We start from the raw sequence: 16733 nt of genomic DNA, 5'->3' as shown, positions 1-16733 counted from the left end.
CAAATGGCAAAATCAAATGATAAAACACATCAGAACTGTTATACTACAGCTACTATTTGGTCTAGAAATTTGCAAAAATAGTTATTCATTCAACTCTTGCGTAAAAACGTGTTGGTTGTAAATGATTATATAAATATTTAGGTTGCTTATTTTAAGTGTAATGGTAACTCAAACATTGTCTCGAATTGCTTACAAAGAAGGCTAGACAAGTTTTATTTTCCCTAAGAGCAAAGACAGCATCTTACGTATTTCTGAGTCACAAAATCTCCTTGATAAAAGAGGGACGAACGATACCAGAGGGATAGTCAAACTCATAAATCGAAAATAAAATACCAACACCTGGCTAAAAACGAAAGAAGACAAACAGACGAACAATATAACACATGAAACAACATAAAAAACTAAAGAATAAGCAACACGAACCCCACCAAAAACTAGGGATGATCTAGGGTGTTCCTGAAGGGTAAGCAGATGATAAATTCGTCAATAGATATAGGAAGATGTGGTGTGAGTGCCAATGAGACAACTATCAAGCCCATTTTGACTTGCAAATCTGAAATATCCCTTATGGATTATTTCCTTGTGTATCATAGGACACCGCATAGAGTCGCAAAAAAAAAAATTGTGACATTGACCATCTCAACTTTATTGATAAAACACCTTTTGAAAAAATACATATATCATTTTGCAAATACCTTGTATATCATTTTGCAAATACCTTCTTGGAACAAAGAAAACCTCTTCAAATATAGAGTGAAATTGGAACAAGGTAGACTTCCAGTTGAAAATTTTATTACAACCCAATCTATTTGATACTTTTCTAGAATAAATAATTTAAACCAATGATTCAAAGAGGCCTTTGAACTTTCAAATCCCTTCATTTACAATGTGTATATTCTTGGTATACATATGCTAAAGATGTCTTACCAGACAATAGCCTCCAAGACGAGACAGCCAAATATTACAGATGTAAGCCATCATTTTCAATATCAAATACTGTCTGTTCCAAGTCAGGAATATGACAGTTGTTATCCATTCGTTTGGATGTGTTCGAGCTTTCGAGTGTGCCATTCTATTACGCACTTTCTCCCATTTTTTACTTGGAGTACAATGCTTTTGGGTTTTTACTTTCTTTTATCTTCAACCTACTTTACCGCCTGATTTTGTTATTCGTGATCGTTAAAGAGGTCATCTTGACCTACATTTTTGAAAAAGACTTATTACCATGTTGGTGTAATTTACATCTTCGATCCATATATCAGGAATTATGAAGGAACATAACCAATAGACACGATTTCGATTCATTTCCGTTAAAAACTTTGGACCCAGGTCCTTAAAATGTCTGTATTCAAGCAAACAGAGGAACATAGACAATATTAAATATTGATATTAAGGTCAAATTTTTACCATATAGTTGTAACTTACGCATCATATTGTGCTTGCAAAGAACAAGTACACAAGTACCGATTTTTTTTTTATATATGTTTGAGGTGGAATTTATTCATATATTCATAAATAAACTCATCATAGATACCAGGACTAAATTTTGTATGTACGCCAGACGTGCGTTTTGTCTACAAAAGACTCATCAGTGACGCTCGAATCCAAAAAAGTTAAAAAGGCCAAATAAAGTACGAAGTTGACGAGCATTGAGGAACAAAATTCCTAAAAGTTTTGCCAAATCCAGCTAAGGTATTCTATGTCTGAGGTAGAAAAGCCTTAGTAATTCAAAACTTCTAAATTTGGTAAACAGTTAATTTATAAAATAACCATATCAATGATAATTCATGTCAGCACAAAAAGTGCCGACTACTGGGCTGGTGATACCCTCGGGGAAATAAATCTCCACCAGCAGTGGCATCGACCCAGTGGTTGTAAATAAACTCATCATAGATACTAGGACTAAATTTTGTATATACGCCAGACTCGCGTTTCGCCTACAAAAGACTCATCAGTGACGCTCGAATCCAAAAAGTTTAAAAGGTCAAATAAAGTACGAAGTTGGAGAGCATTGAGGAACAAAATTATAAAAAAATTTGCCAAATCCAGCTAAGGTAATCTATGCCTGAGGTAGAAAAGCCTTAGTATTTCAAAAATTCTAAATTTGGTAAACAGTTAATTTATAAATATAACCATATCAATGATAATTCATGTCAGCACAAAAAGTGCTGACTACTGGGCTGGTGATACTATCGGGGAAATAAATCTCCACCAGCAGTGGCATCGACCCAGTAGTTGTAAATAAACTCATCATAGATACCAGGACTAAATTTTGTATATGCGCCAGACGCGCGTTTCGTCTACAAAAGACTCATCAGTGACGCTCGAATCCAAAAAAAATTTAAAAAGACCAAATAAAGTACGAAGTTGAAGAGCATTGTGGACGAAAATTCCTAAAAGAGTTGCCAAATCCAGCTAAGGTAATCTATTAGCTAAAGAAACCAAGAAAACCTCTTCAAATATAGAGTGAAATTGGAACTAGGTAGACTGCCAGTTGAAAATTTTATTACAACCCAATCTATTTGATACATTTCTAGAATAAATAATTTAAACCAATGATACAAAGAGGCCTTTGCACTTTCAAATCCCTTCATTTACAATGTGTATATTCTTGTTATACATATGCTAAAGATGTCTTACTTAGCCAATTGTACAAATATTACAGATGTAAGCCATTTAAAATCAGAAATTAAAAATGAAATAAATGATTATGATAAGGATTTATATAAAAGTAAAATAGAAAAGATGACAAAAGTAGCAAACGTTTTCTGTATAAAAACTTTCACTTGAAGCACATTTTTACTTATTGTAACATGGATATCGAATATTGTAATATCATCAATTTATGTCTTATGTTTATGTTGCTAAATATGATTAACATTGGGTTTTTTGTCTTGTTTATTGTTTGTTTAAAATTGTATTGGCACACACATTGTAAATGTTTAAAGATAATTTATAAAATTATGATTGTAATAAACTCTCTTCAAATCAGGAGAAAAAGATCAATTATGATGTCATAATTGTCGCAGAGGTAATAATAAGCATTTGAATATGGGATAGGACATATTAAATATGAGCAACAGCTATATCTAATAATAAATCATTTTTTTACCTACCCCAGCATTTATTCATCAGGATAGGTTAAGTGAATGTATAACAAAAAGACATAAACTCGGTTTACTTTTATGCTTCTAAATACGACAACTTCCGGTTTCTGATTTAGAATGGATTATCTATGGATAAATTGTATTTTACTGTTGTTTTATATAGATAAATTGAAGACGATTTCGTTTCTACAGATTTATTTTTATTGCTTAATAAAAAAAAACCACTGTTTCCTTCTTACTCATTTTCAGACAATGAAAGTTTATTGAAAATGACTACGGCAAAACTTTTTCTTATCATATCTGATAGCTTAAACGAAATATGTAAAAAAAAAAATGACATTTGTGACAAAAAAAGGACAAATAGGATTTTGCTAGTGAATAAATATATATACTGGTAAATCATACAATCATTTAAATCTCCCAATCACAATACTCCCGTTAGTAGGTGTCTTCGCCAGTCCTCCCGTAAGACAGACATTTCCTATTATTTTGATATCTAACAGAATAATGTCTGCAGAGTTCTATTTGTCGAATTTGTTGTACTTAGAAACCTTGTTCGCCCAATCATGAACTATACCTTTTAGTTACCCTTATTTTGAAAACTTAAAGTGATGAACTTAAATAAACCATTGCCATTTAAAATATATCATTTATCGTTATTTAGACATTAAAAGAGGTAAATACAGTAAAATCCAATACCTTGCCTAAAATATTAGTTGTTAAGTAAAAAAAAACTACATGTTATTGCTACATTCAAATTATGCGTGTCGTATATTACTATAAGTCATTTAAAGTGTTGTTATTCAGACATATTGCAGTGCTTCAGCAGTTTTCACACTGACGAAAACAAAATGAGCAATGTCGTCAGTATAATTTCGCGTCATAATGTCAAGATGTTATATGAATCTTATTCAGTAGCAAGATGGTATGTAGATGCTCATGTTTATTTAGTTACGTGGATTTGTGAATGACTATGACCGGTAGTGGTTGATATTACTATAAAAACAACACCCTTGAAGGATTAGTCTACGCTATATTCCCAATGATACTAATATTACAACCACAGTATGCCAAACAATGTTTACATTTAAACAACGTTTAACAAGTTTTCAAAGGGTTAATGATAAAACATTTGAAGAAAACATTAAACAAAGAGATTAGGTTAATTCCTAAGTTTGTCGTTAGTGATAAATGTAGATTTTTCGTGACAACAGCAAGGTTTATAATGTAAATTGTTTACAAATTGGGTGTTACGGATACTTCGTGGGCTTTCAAATGCATATATTTCAATTCTTAAAATATAACATCTAACTTTTCTCAAGATTAGGCTAATAAGGTATAGTAGTTTATTAAGCATATAAATTGTTTTTACTTTTGTTGAAAATAGAATCCAGGAAAAAAGCATATAACAGTCGATTTGATAAAAACCAAACCATGACCATATATTCTAATTGTAATAGAACTTTGTGTTTTCGATGAACATTGATAAAATAGCGATTTATTGTTAATCTAAAAATACCAAGTACACCATTTACATTTATTACGGAATACTCCTGTAGATCAATCGTGAATCTAAAGGCATAACATATTAGTTGCAATCAAAACAGACGTCCTATTTTCACATTTAGAATGTAACTAAATTTTACAGACGTCATTGAGTTGCCATTTCTTTTAAGTACTTTCCGTGCTAATTCCCTGTATGGGAATGTGTGTAAGAAGGGGGAAGTTTTTATTGATTAAACAATTAAAACAAATCTGTAAAACCATAATCGTCTACAATAAATCTTGATTAAACAATTACAAATTTACCATTTATCAATAGGTAATCCATTTTAAATTAGAAATCGGAAGTGGTCTTTTTAGAATCAAAAAAGTACATTGAGATTTATATCTGATTGTGATGCATTTACTTAACCTATCCTATTTTCTTTTATACAAGCTAATCCAACATGAGAAATCTAAGGGTCTTAATAGATAAAGGATAAATCAAATGGATTTTTTGTTTAGTATTACTTGATATAGTTTGTCCTCGAGAAAGCAACATTTATAATAGTACGATATTACGTTAAGTTGTGGTTATATATTTATATTGCTTAATCGTAAAAATGAATTTCTTGCATAAATCGTGTCTTGCTTGCAAACAATTATATCATTTAGATTGTAAAGGTATTATCTTTGAAATTATCAATGTAAAATTTCTAAGGTGTGTATCATTCAAAAAATCCTTATGTCTTATAAATATAAAATAAGGATATTAATTATTTCGACAATGGGTAGGTGATTGCTACTTCAAAGGTGTCCCTTTGAACAGCGGTATACTACTGTTGCCTTTATTAATGATAAATCCAGAAAAAAACTTCATCAATCACTATTTTTCAAGGCCGCTTACGAGAGCCTTTAACAAACCATTTGATCCAGATGTTTTAATGACAATTTGAAAAACGTGTTACAGTTCTTGTTTCGGGTAAAATTCCCTCAAAAACGTGTATGGTGTATGGCATATGGTGCAATGGTAGGAGGCGTATTGTGTATAGTGTAAGGGAAATGGTGTGTAATTATGTGACGTGCGATCGGGAATGGTGTGGATGAAATGTGTGACATTTAAAACTATGCAAAATATTTATCAGAACTGATTTTTTATTTTATAAATTAATTACAATATTGTGATCAAATTCGTTTTTTTAAATGAATAGATAATTTTGTAGGAGCACGCTTACTTTAAAATTTAATTGCATTTTAAGGTAACTTCGGATGGTGTAGACAGAATGGGAAATGTTGTAATTTGTAAAGTGTATGGTGCAATGGTGTAATATGTATGGTGTATTGGCTCAGGGTGTATGGTGTTAGTTGGAAGTTAAGTTAACACTATCCAAGGACTGTAAACTTTTCTAATCTCATTGTTTTATAACCCACCCGATAGAGTGACATGATTGGTTTATCAGAAGACAAATAGAGAACTGCTTTTAAAATATAACTAAAATTTAAAAGGAATGTTAAGGAACACTATAGAATGGAAATGTCTAAGTTCGTCGTATTATTTTTAACCGTTCAAGAGTAATATTTGTTTGAAAATTCGAAAAGATTACAAAACTTTAATTTTATGTTTACATAGAATTACTTGAATTGTCTCATCCGGCATTGCAACTTATACATTATGTGAAATGTTTGGTGTGCAAGACCAACAAACATTCTATCGGTTTGGTCTGAACAAGGACAACATATCTGATGGCCCATGAATTGAGAGTACAACACACTAAAAGAACAATGTAGACAACACCCTGGTTGGTTGCTGGTGCCGGGAAAAATGTCTGTTTTACCTATCGTGTCCTTGTTTTTCATTTGCAGTGCACGTTTCTGTTTCCATTCCGATAGACAAATTAACCGTTGCATCGTTAAGCACAAATGCCACTCTAAATGTATCAGAACTTGCAACAACTCTATGAAGTTTGTATATAGGTTGTTTGTGCTTTAATAAATTCTGGCTGTTTCCACCATCTTTCATTTTTTATTGACAGTCAAAATAAAAATCCACGCACATTGCAGAGTATATCTTTCAGAATTATTGTAAATATGTTCTCGTCCTAAATTTATAAGGATCAATTGAACAATCTAGGGCCTGACATACTCTTTAAATTGGTTTAATTGAGGTCTGGAGCTGGCATGTTAGTTAACTGCTAGTAGTCTGTTGTTATTTATGTATTATTGTCATTTTGTATATTTTCTTTTGTTACATCGGACGTACCTTGAACTGAATTTTAATGTGCGTATTGTCATGCGTTTACTTTTCTACATTGGCTTGAAGTATAGGGGGAGGGTTAAGATCTCATAAACATGTTTAACCCGTCCGCAATTTTGCGCCTGTCCCAAATCAGGAGCCTCTGGCCTTTGTTAGCCTTGTATGATTTTTAATTTTAGTTTCTTGTATATAATTCAGAGTTTAGTATGACGTCCATTATAACTGAACTAGTATACATATTTCTCAAGGGGCCAGCTAAAGGACGCTTCGGTAGTGGGAGTTTTTCGCTACATTGAAGACCCATTGGTGGCCTTCGGCTGTTGTTCTATGGTCGGGATATTGTCGCTTTGACACATTCCCCATTTCCTTTCTCAATTTTATGGTAAGCATGAATAGAAGTTATCACGCTAAAAATATTCTATTTTGCCCTTTTAAAATCATCAGTATAAATAAATTAAACTTTACAATAACTTTTCCCTTCGCTCTCATTGGGCTATGACATTGTTGTCCTTTGAAGGCAAAAAATAATATATAACTGAATCAAAATCAATCTTCATCAAACATTTTTTACCATGTTAACAACTTCTTTCCGTCATTGGTCATTGGACTTAAATCTAAAATAAACACAACAATTCAGTTAATCAATTATATTATCATATTAACACGTTGCCTCTTAATCTCTAAAAGACAAGTCAAGAGAGTACGTTCTGAAAATTTTAATCATTATTAAGAAATTATTTTAATGTGTCGCAACATCTCATCAAAATTTCATTCAACAAATGATTTTTTTTTAATTTGAGCAGCTCTTTGAAAGTGTTAATTTCAGTTTAACTCAGAGCTCTGTCTTGAGTTTTCAATGTTGTGTTTTGTGTCTTTCGCCTCTCTTTCATAAGTACTTAGTACAGTGAAATCAGTCAAGTTAAGCGTTTGTTAGTTCATTGATAACATTCTGGCGTATCACAAACAAACAACTTGTAAAGTCTCATTTCATTGGCTGAAAGATTCAAATACAATCCACAATCATAGTGTGCACGTGAATTGACACAGGTGACTGACTATGGAATGTACTATGTTACTACGAACGTAAAAACAAGGATTTGACAATGCATAGTTTACAAATCTTTGGGCAGAAGAATTAAATAAATGTTTTGTGAATTTCGAAATATTATACCGCAGCAACATAATTATCTTGTACAACATTATAAAAAATATATGGATAAAATAAAATACATGTGCCGCTTTTATACGGACTACTTTTGATTTCTTCCAATGTCGTCGCTATTTATAATAAGGATCTCATAATACTGATCCATTACAATAATTAAAATAATTTATGATGGCTTCACATTCCTCTTTTATTGTTTTTATGCTATAAAACGAACATAGCGGTAGAACGTTACACTTGCAGTAGCTAAGCGTTTGGTCATTCAGAAATTACGTATCATTTACGGAGCAAATTGTCCCGAAATATAGAAACAAAGCAACAATAATCGTATCATTTGTGCACGTGAACGAAGACGTAGTATGCAATGTACTATCATGGACACCACGAAATTCAAATGAATTCAGTGAAGGCATGTTGGTATAAAAAGGATTGATTTGTTACATCGGCGAAGTTTTTTCTTTTGTATGTGTGGAACTAAAATTATTAATAAATAATTATAAGAAATATCGTAAACTAGTTTATAAGGAACAATATAAATGTACCTTTTCGATTTCAATTGGCTGAAAACTTATCTTTTAATTTCAAACCGTAAAAATAGTTGAACTATCCCCCAAAGTGACGTGTAGTATGCATGCGTATTTGAAATGAAATACGAAGATAAATCGAAATATTAAGAAACTACTAATGAGGGTGAATGAATGCGTGTACAAGAAGGGACCCACCCGCTTTTTATCAATACATTTAATGAATAAACACGCTTTTAAAAACTGATTGTTTTCTATGTTTCTATTTAGAAATTTACACTATGAAATTTACGTTCGTTTTTTAACAGAGAATAGCAAAACAGTTTATTATAAATTCATGAAGTATATCGCTGGAGTTTATAAAGAACCTTTCCTTTCACTCTCAATTTTTTTCTTAACAAAGCATGGTTGGTTACATGTTCTGAATTTACACTATCCTATGTCGAATACCTAAAACTTGCGACAGAATATGAATAGTGTACATGAAAGTTTATAACACAGACCCATTTACTAGAAAAAATCGAGCAATATAGTCAGTATGTAATTTTGTTATTTGTGTAGTTAAGTACTGTTTCATAAACTAATAAACTACATGTAATAAAAAAATGCAGGACTGCATAGACTGAAAATTAAAAAGACAGGATAGAGATTACAACTAAAAAAATGCAGGACAAAATGTTTCATTGAAAATAAAAAAATAAAACGTTAGCTCCCTTACGGACGAAATAAAAAGATTAATGTAGGATAAAAAAAAATAATTTCGAATAATTTGGGGGTTGGGGCGAAACATTGCAATGCTGCAATTTTTGTTTATTTGACATCGATTTTGCATTTATCCATATTGGTCAATCAAGCTTTTCCAAAATTAAGTTAAGAAGGGAAGGGAATTCTGTGAAAAAAAAATTGTGAATTATTATTTTTGTATCCTACATTGAACTTTTGATATCGTCCCTTAAGACAGTTGAATTAAATATGTCGATGGGAAAAAAAGGATCAGATTTTAAAGTCTGAAATGTTACTATTGCTCAAAGTTATAAAATCAATGAATTGTACACGTATACATGTATAAAAGCTAGAAATGAAATAAATAATCAAGAACACAATCATGTACGCGAATATGACGATGGAAGCTTTAAACGACCTTGGCCAGCTATGCATTCAACGTTATAGTACGTGTGTTCTATTTTCGCAGGTGTGAGATCGAAGGTTTGAATTGACCAATGAAAACGATCGTTCCTTAAAGAGTTAATCTAAAAAAGTGAGTTTGACTGATTATGTCGCACGACCTTTCGCTAAGCTTGGACGCATTTTGGTGTATATAGTAAATGATCACGGAATACATACCTTTCTATACGCCAATTTAACTCAGGTGTAATATCTGTAGTAGCAAGTAATGTTTCCAAAATCACCCAGTACTATAATTGACGCTTTGATTCTTATAATAATAAGCATAATAATTTCAAGTATTTCTTATTTACCAAAACTGTCGTTTATGCAAATCTATTTGATAGTTTTTAGAAAAATTATAACATCTAAAACTCATTTTTTCAGAGCATGGATATATTATTGACTATGTTCTAAATGCCGATTTGATAAATGGGGATTTGAGACTTTGCTACTACAATGCTATCAAACGTCCAGTTGTCAGAATCATATTTTAAGTGCAATCAACACCATTTACAAAAAAGACTCTTTCGTTTGTTTACTTGTTTTCTTGGCAAATGTCTGTGGAACAATACCCTTTTAAAGTTGAGCAACTTATCAATAATTAAAGTAATACATTTACTGCAATTCTTATTCGACCTTTCGTTGAATCGGTTTTCTTTTTTGCCTATATTTAGTGAAGATACCTTACTAGCTCTTCATCTTTTATATAAGCTTTGGATTTCAAATATTTTGGCCATGAGCATCACTGAAGAGACATGTATTGTCGAAATGCGCATCTGGTGCAGGAAAATTGGTACCGTTAATGTTATTACTAATTATCCTGTTTGTAATGTTATTCTTCATCGCTATATTGACCTCAAATGCATGCATTCATATCAAATTAAAATTCAAAAGGTCATATGAATATGTATATTGTGAAGTGGATAAACATTGCTCTTTGAAGTGGTGATTGGTAACTGGTACAATACGTTTCAGTATTCGACTATTAGAAACAGTCAGGCAATGGCTCTTCTATGTCCACGTGGACATAAAGTGTTGGTGTTATTTGCACGTGTTCTATTGATTTTTTACGCTGACATAATGGTTTTAACGCGTGATACGTGACATGGAATAATAAAAGTAAACAAATCTTTTCCTGTCTATTATAATGGAAAAATCATTTTTCCTCCCCCGATGTCCCATTAATAATGTATTTTTACAAATAATGCATTAGGGTCTTTATTTTTAATATTTAATATAAAGTAATGAGGAAAGTACTGTTTATTGGTTGCAGTGTTGTCTTTTTTTATTTATCTTTTGTTTTGATCTTGTGTATGCAGGAACATTTCGGTTAAATGATAAATGTATGCAAACAAAGCGTTGATCACATAGGTGAACAAGGTCTAACTTACCTTATATGTTATTTGTTAAGTATGGTATATGTTTTTTGCCATTTTCAAATCCAAAAGATTATCTGGTATTTATTTCTTCGTAAACCAAAATGACAACGAGAAATGAGCTTTCAAATTGACACCAACCCGAGTTTTGGGTATTTATAAAGCTGTACATCTACATTACTTTATTGTAATCAACTGTAGATCATTAAAGCGGAGCCATATAATAGGTATAGGTTGCACTTTGTAAATACAGGTTTTTCTCAAAACACGCCTCTTTTTGGGAGATCTTGAATATTCATAGAAAACTAATTTTGTTTACATACTGGTTCCCAGTTATACTCTCTGTGTTTCATCTCATAGAGACATAACTTGTCACCAGTGTTACCAGTAAATTTACATGTGCATATTGTTTACATTGAAATCTGCGGTAACCTTTCATTCGAGGCAGGGGTAGTTAAGAAAATTAGTGTTATTTTGAACTTTGAGAAGTTCAGGGCATATAAACGTTGAAAATATGCCGCACAGCCTTATATTTTGACCTTTGAAAAAAATTGTGGTGCATATGAACTTTCAATTCTAGTATAAGATTTTTCAAAACTTCATAGTAAAAGTGGTACAGTTTTAGCCGTAAAAGGAATTCCTATGGAAAATTACATTGTCAATATTTACAGATATGCAACCTATAGGTATTGCTATAAGTATAGTTATCAGGAGTCGGTTTCCCCCCAAAAAAAAGTCTCAAGTCATGAACAAATTAGTAGACATAAGATCAATCTCAGTCGTACGTGTTTATTGTGAAATCGACTCCAGGGACACCGCCACAATTACTTCAGTCTCCAAAAACCCTCTCATTTTCTGTAATACACAACATAGATATTTCCTCATAATAGAATAACGTATAGATATTTTGCCTATAACACATTAACAAATATCAAGCCCCCCCCCCCCCCCCCCCCAAATCCCGTTCATCCAGATCGATCTATATATCAGACTTTTTATGATATTTATATTCTTAGTTTGATTTCGCCCAGAACATGCATCACCTGTTTGCCACTGGCTGTTAAGCAAGATACAACCAATCAATCATTCATAGATGAATATCTTGCTCAAAACTAAAAAAATGCACAAAAAAGCAAAAGTTTTTTTTTATGAAACGGATCACTATTTGCTTGTTTACTATGTTAACAATTATTTGGTTTTAAGCATAATTAATCGGTAAATAATAAATGTATCAGAGCTATTGAATTTTAAATGAAAACATGTATTTTGGGACAAATTAAAGTAATACAAGAATACGTATATGTGGCATGATTGTATATGAGACAACTCTACACAAGAGACCAAATGACGTAGAAGAAAGTTTTACTACCAGATTATTTCGGTAGCGAGACACACCTAAATCTTTTTTTGCTATTAGACTATCGATCATTCCACAAAATAAAGCGGCTTGTAAATATAGAAAGTAATAAAAGTTGCATCATCCTTATATAAGGTTACACAGAATGAAATTGTTACTTATTTTGTATACATGTTTCTTCAAAAGACGTACGAATTTTGATTGTTTGTATAGCATTTGTAACTTACTATCATAACAAATTAATCTATACATGAAAACACTAATTTTACTCTTTTAAATCTAGTATTTGGAATTTTTAGCAAACAACAAAAATACTGCTTATTGTATTAAACTCAAACCTAATAAGCAATATATGTTTAATGTATTACGGTAAACCTATCATATTAAGTAACGATTGGTAGATCTATTAAGACAATTTTCCGAGTTGATGTAGTAAACTATTAACGGAAATGAATCCTAACGACACACGTAGGTATTAAGGATATCGATTGCTATGACAAAGCACTGAGCAAAGATTTTAAAGTATGGTCAATAGTTGAAGTCTTCATTTATACGTCATTTTTTTTGTTTATCCACTTATTTTTTTAATTTGTCTCTATTTAGCAGATTTGGTTGACTGAGAAAGAAAATGTCATAAGCGACCTACAGAATTCGGAAATATCAGAACATTTTCTACGAAGACAATTTGTGGGGGAGACAAATCAAATCGAATGTCATTTTTCAGTCTTTAGTGTACCGATGCAGGCTTATATCATCAAGGACTATATAACAATTTCGTCCTCATAATGACAAAACAAGTATATTTAAAAATGAACTGGTGGAAAAACAATTTACTGACATGTTATAGAACTTTTTTAGTGCTCAACATTTTTATAGGATCTTCATTGTCATTACATCGTTGGGAACGAGCAGGGTGCCACAGAGTAGGTAAGTACCAGTAAGAACTATTTAAAGGGATTAAACATTCTTTTACAGACTTTCCTTATTGTTCATATATTCATTTACAAAAATTGGAACCTACAGTTTTGAAGATTGCAGGCTGACCATGATTTTCTTATTTTTATGTTCTATACGTATAGCATATAAATTTGTATGCTTGTTTCAGGTCACGAACCCTCGTAAAATATATAAGCGTTGTAGTGACGTATAATTTTCGGACCGTGGTCCCTAATAAATAAGTAAACGATAATTACATACCTTTTAAGTGAAAGCTTCCGATTGGTAGGACATTGATCTCTATAAAGAGAAACGTGTATCTATTGTTGAAAGATAATTTCAAGTTATCGTGTAATTTTACTATATGATTTATTTAATGATTTTAATAGCGAACAAATGTCTTTGCGGTACCATTTAAAAAGAGAACTTATATACTGTGTTAAGTCAATTGGTAGTTTATTTACTGATATGACAAGACCAATGCCATAATCAAAGAATTAGAATTTGTTTGTTACTATTATCTGGGTATCTCACTGTTACAATAGACACGGAAAGACAAAGAAATAGATTTACAATATGTAAATTGGAATGATCAGTGTAGAGAAATAAACTGTGCAGTAATAGCAAAATGAATAACTGTAGTCGTTAGTATACAATAGGGACTTAATTAATCCATGCAATGGTAAAAAATATAACCCAAAAATGAAATTAATCATTGTCAAGGTGAGGTTATTTCATAAATTAACAATGCTGAGACAGTGTGACTGAAAAATATTTACAAATAAACTCTGTAGTGGTAGTAACATTAATAATTGTAGTTGTCAGTATACAATAGGGACTTAAGTAATTCATTTAATGGTGAAATATATTACACAGTGATGAAAGTAATTGGTGTTAGTATTTAGCCAGTAGAGCAATTTACTAGCTTATGACATTCAAAGGGAAATGACATAAACTATGAAAGTGAAGACCAGATCAAAACTTTTCAAGTTAATTAATTTGCATGTAATAATTGGTCATCAAATTCACGATAAAAACGTGAATTAATGAAAAAGTTCAAAAAATGGAAAAGGTTTCGATAGAGTCATAAATTTCTCATTAAATGAGGCTAACAATAATATAACAATTTTATAGTTATTATCCTGGTACCTTTGATAACTATTATAGTAGGTAGGTAATGCCTAATTATATTTGCTTGTACTCACCAATGTACTATGGTATCATAAACTTTGTGTTTGAGTATCAGTCATAAGTTCAAAATAGTAAAATAGCAATTCATATTGTGCTGGAAACCATAAGTAATGGGACAAAAGAAAGACAAATGTAACAATAAAATTCAAATAAAACAACAGAGAATATACACCAATGTTGTTTCTTTTAAAAATGTTCTATATGAGTTCATAAGATTTCTTAAATATGAAAAGTTAAATAACAAAAACACCGATTCCAAAATGAAAAATCAAAACGGAAAGTCCCTTATCTAAAGGCAAAATCAAAAGTGCAAACTTAAGAAACGTATGGTACACAACTGTCATATTCCTCACTTGATACAGACATTTCCTTGTGTAAACTATTGTGTTTGATTGTCGCATACATTTTCTTTATATTATGATAAGACAAGTTATATAGTCATTATCAACAAAATATAGTATAAGTAACAAAAGCAAGAACAGAATAGGAAGTCTTTTATTAAATGTGTTTACCAGTATTCTTCTTTTGAATTAGTCATGTATTACCAGCGTCATTTAGAATTTAAAGGAATTGTAAGTATCGTCTACAATTTTCAGAGTTAATGGTGTAAACATATCCGAAAAGCAAAGTGTTATTTCCGATGCTAAATATGGTCGTGTTATTCATTCATAAATAGCTATAAAGGGTAGGCGAGATATCTGGCAAAGATAACATAATTTAACTATTTATTTAGATCCGATAAAACTTATGTGGTTTGTTAAACAAAGTAAAAGATCAATTGGACAGGTTAGCAGTCTGTTATTACAATTAAGTGGTTAGTAATATCGTTTACATTTCAACATCGTTCTTCGATATCACGATTTGAATATACGCAAGTAAAAACATCAAATACATGACACTATTAAGTAACAGGTGCTATAACTAAGTATGTCCAATGAAAAAAAGTACTTGACTGATTTAAAAGAAATTGTACACGTTTATAATCTGTTCTATTCTTAACAAAATAAAGATAAGCATATCACAATTAAGAAATGTTATTACAATATCTCCACCGTGGCATATATTTCATTTGTCAAAAGACAATTATACCAATATGTTTGGTCTGTTCAACCCTTTTTTTTATATAAATTTCCCACAAGATATGTAGGCGTTATAGCGCTGACCATTCCATTCCTATTTCCATATAGTTTATATTTCGAATAGATATTAATTTCTGCAGTAAAACAGTTATCAAATATAAAACATTAAAAAAGCCAAACAAGTACAAAGTTGAAGAGCTTTGAGTACCTAAAAATTCCAAAAAGTTGTGCCAAATACGACTAAGGTAATCTACATCTGGGATAAGAAAACATAGTTGTTCTATGTTTTATTTAAGAGGCTGATTATGACAATCAAACACATTAAACACAACCGAATTCTGCATGTGACTGTCCAAAGTCAGGATCCTTTTATTAAGTGCTATTAATTTTTTACTCCTGTACGTTTATACATCCGAAATTGATTTGCGTTCTCAATTTTTTAGAGGGCCTCAACAATATGAAATCAAATGTCTTTACCGTGCTTATTACCACAGAACACATATTAAGTTTTGCCGTTCTTGTGTTATATCCTTTTACAATTTAGGGGTTTCCATTTTTTAACTTATATTTGCCAAATGAAATGATATACAATGCCTATTACCACAAACCTATAAAGTTATATGCAAGCCGTTGCATCATTTGTGTCCCGTACAAATAGTTAAGTAAGCTTATATCATCGTATAGATCATCTATCATCTATCACAAAAAATCTTCCTAAAATAAACAATTTAACCAAACTTGGCCACAATCATGAGTTGGCTATGTAGTTTGAAAAATGTGTTCGATGACCCCGCCTACCAAAAAACATGAATTTATGTACTCTCATATAACATCATAAATGTCGGAAAATGTCCTTAAATAAGGTATTTTACCAACTGTTTGTATTTTTAGCTCCGTCATCTTTTAAACTTTAATAGATAGATAGATAGAAACTTTAAATAGCAAACATTACACTACAAACCATTAAAGTCTGAAATGGCCTATATCTGTACTCGACTGTACTGATTTTTACTCGACCAGTCTGAATTTGTCTGACTTTTACTTGACATTACTCGACCCCAGTCTGAACCATACTTAACTGTACTGAATCGTACT

Source organism: Mytilus galloprovincialis, chromosome 3, assembly GCF_965363235.1.
Source record: "Mytilus galloprovincialis chromosome 3, xbMytGall1.hap1.1, whole genome shotgun sequence".
Lineage (NCBI taxonomy): Eukaryota > Metazoa > Mollusca > Bivalvia > Mytilida > Mytilidae > Mytilus > Mytilus galloprovincialis.
The sequence above is the reverse complement of the archived record's forward strand: the minus strand, read 5'-3'. Positions refer to the sequence as shown.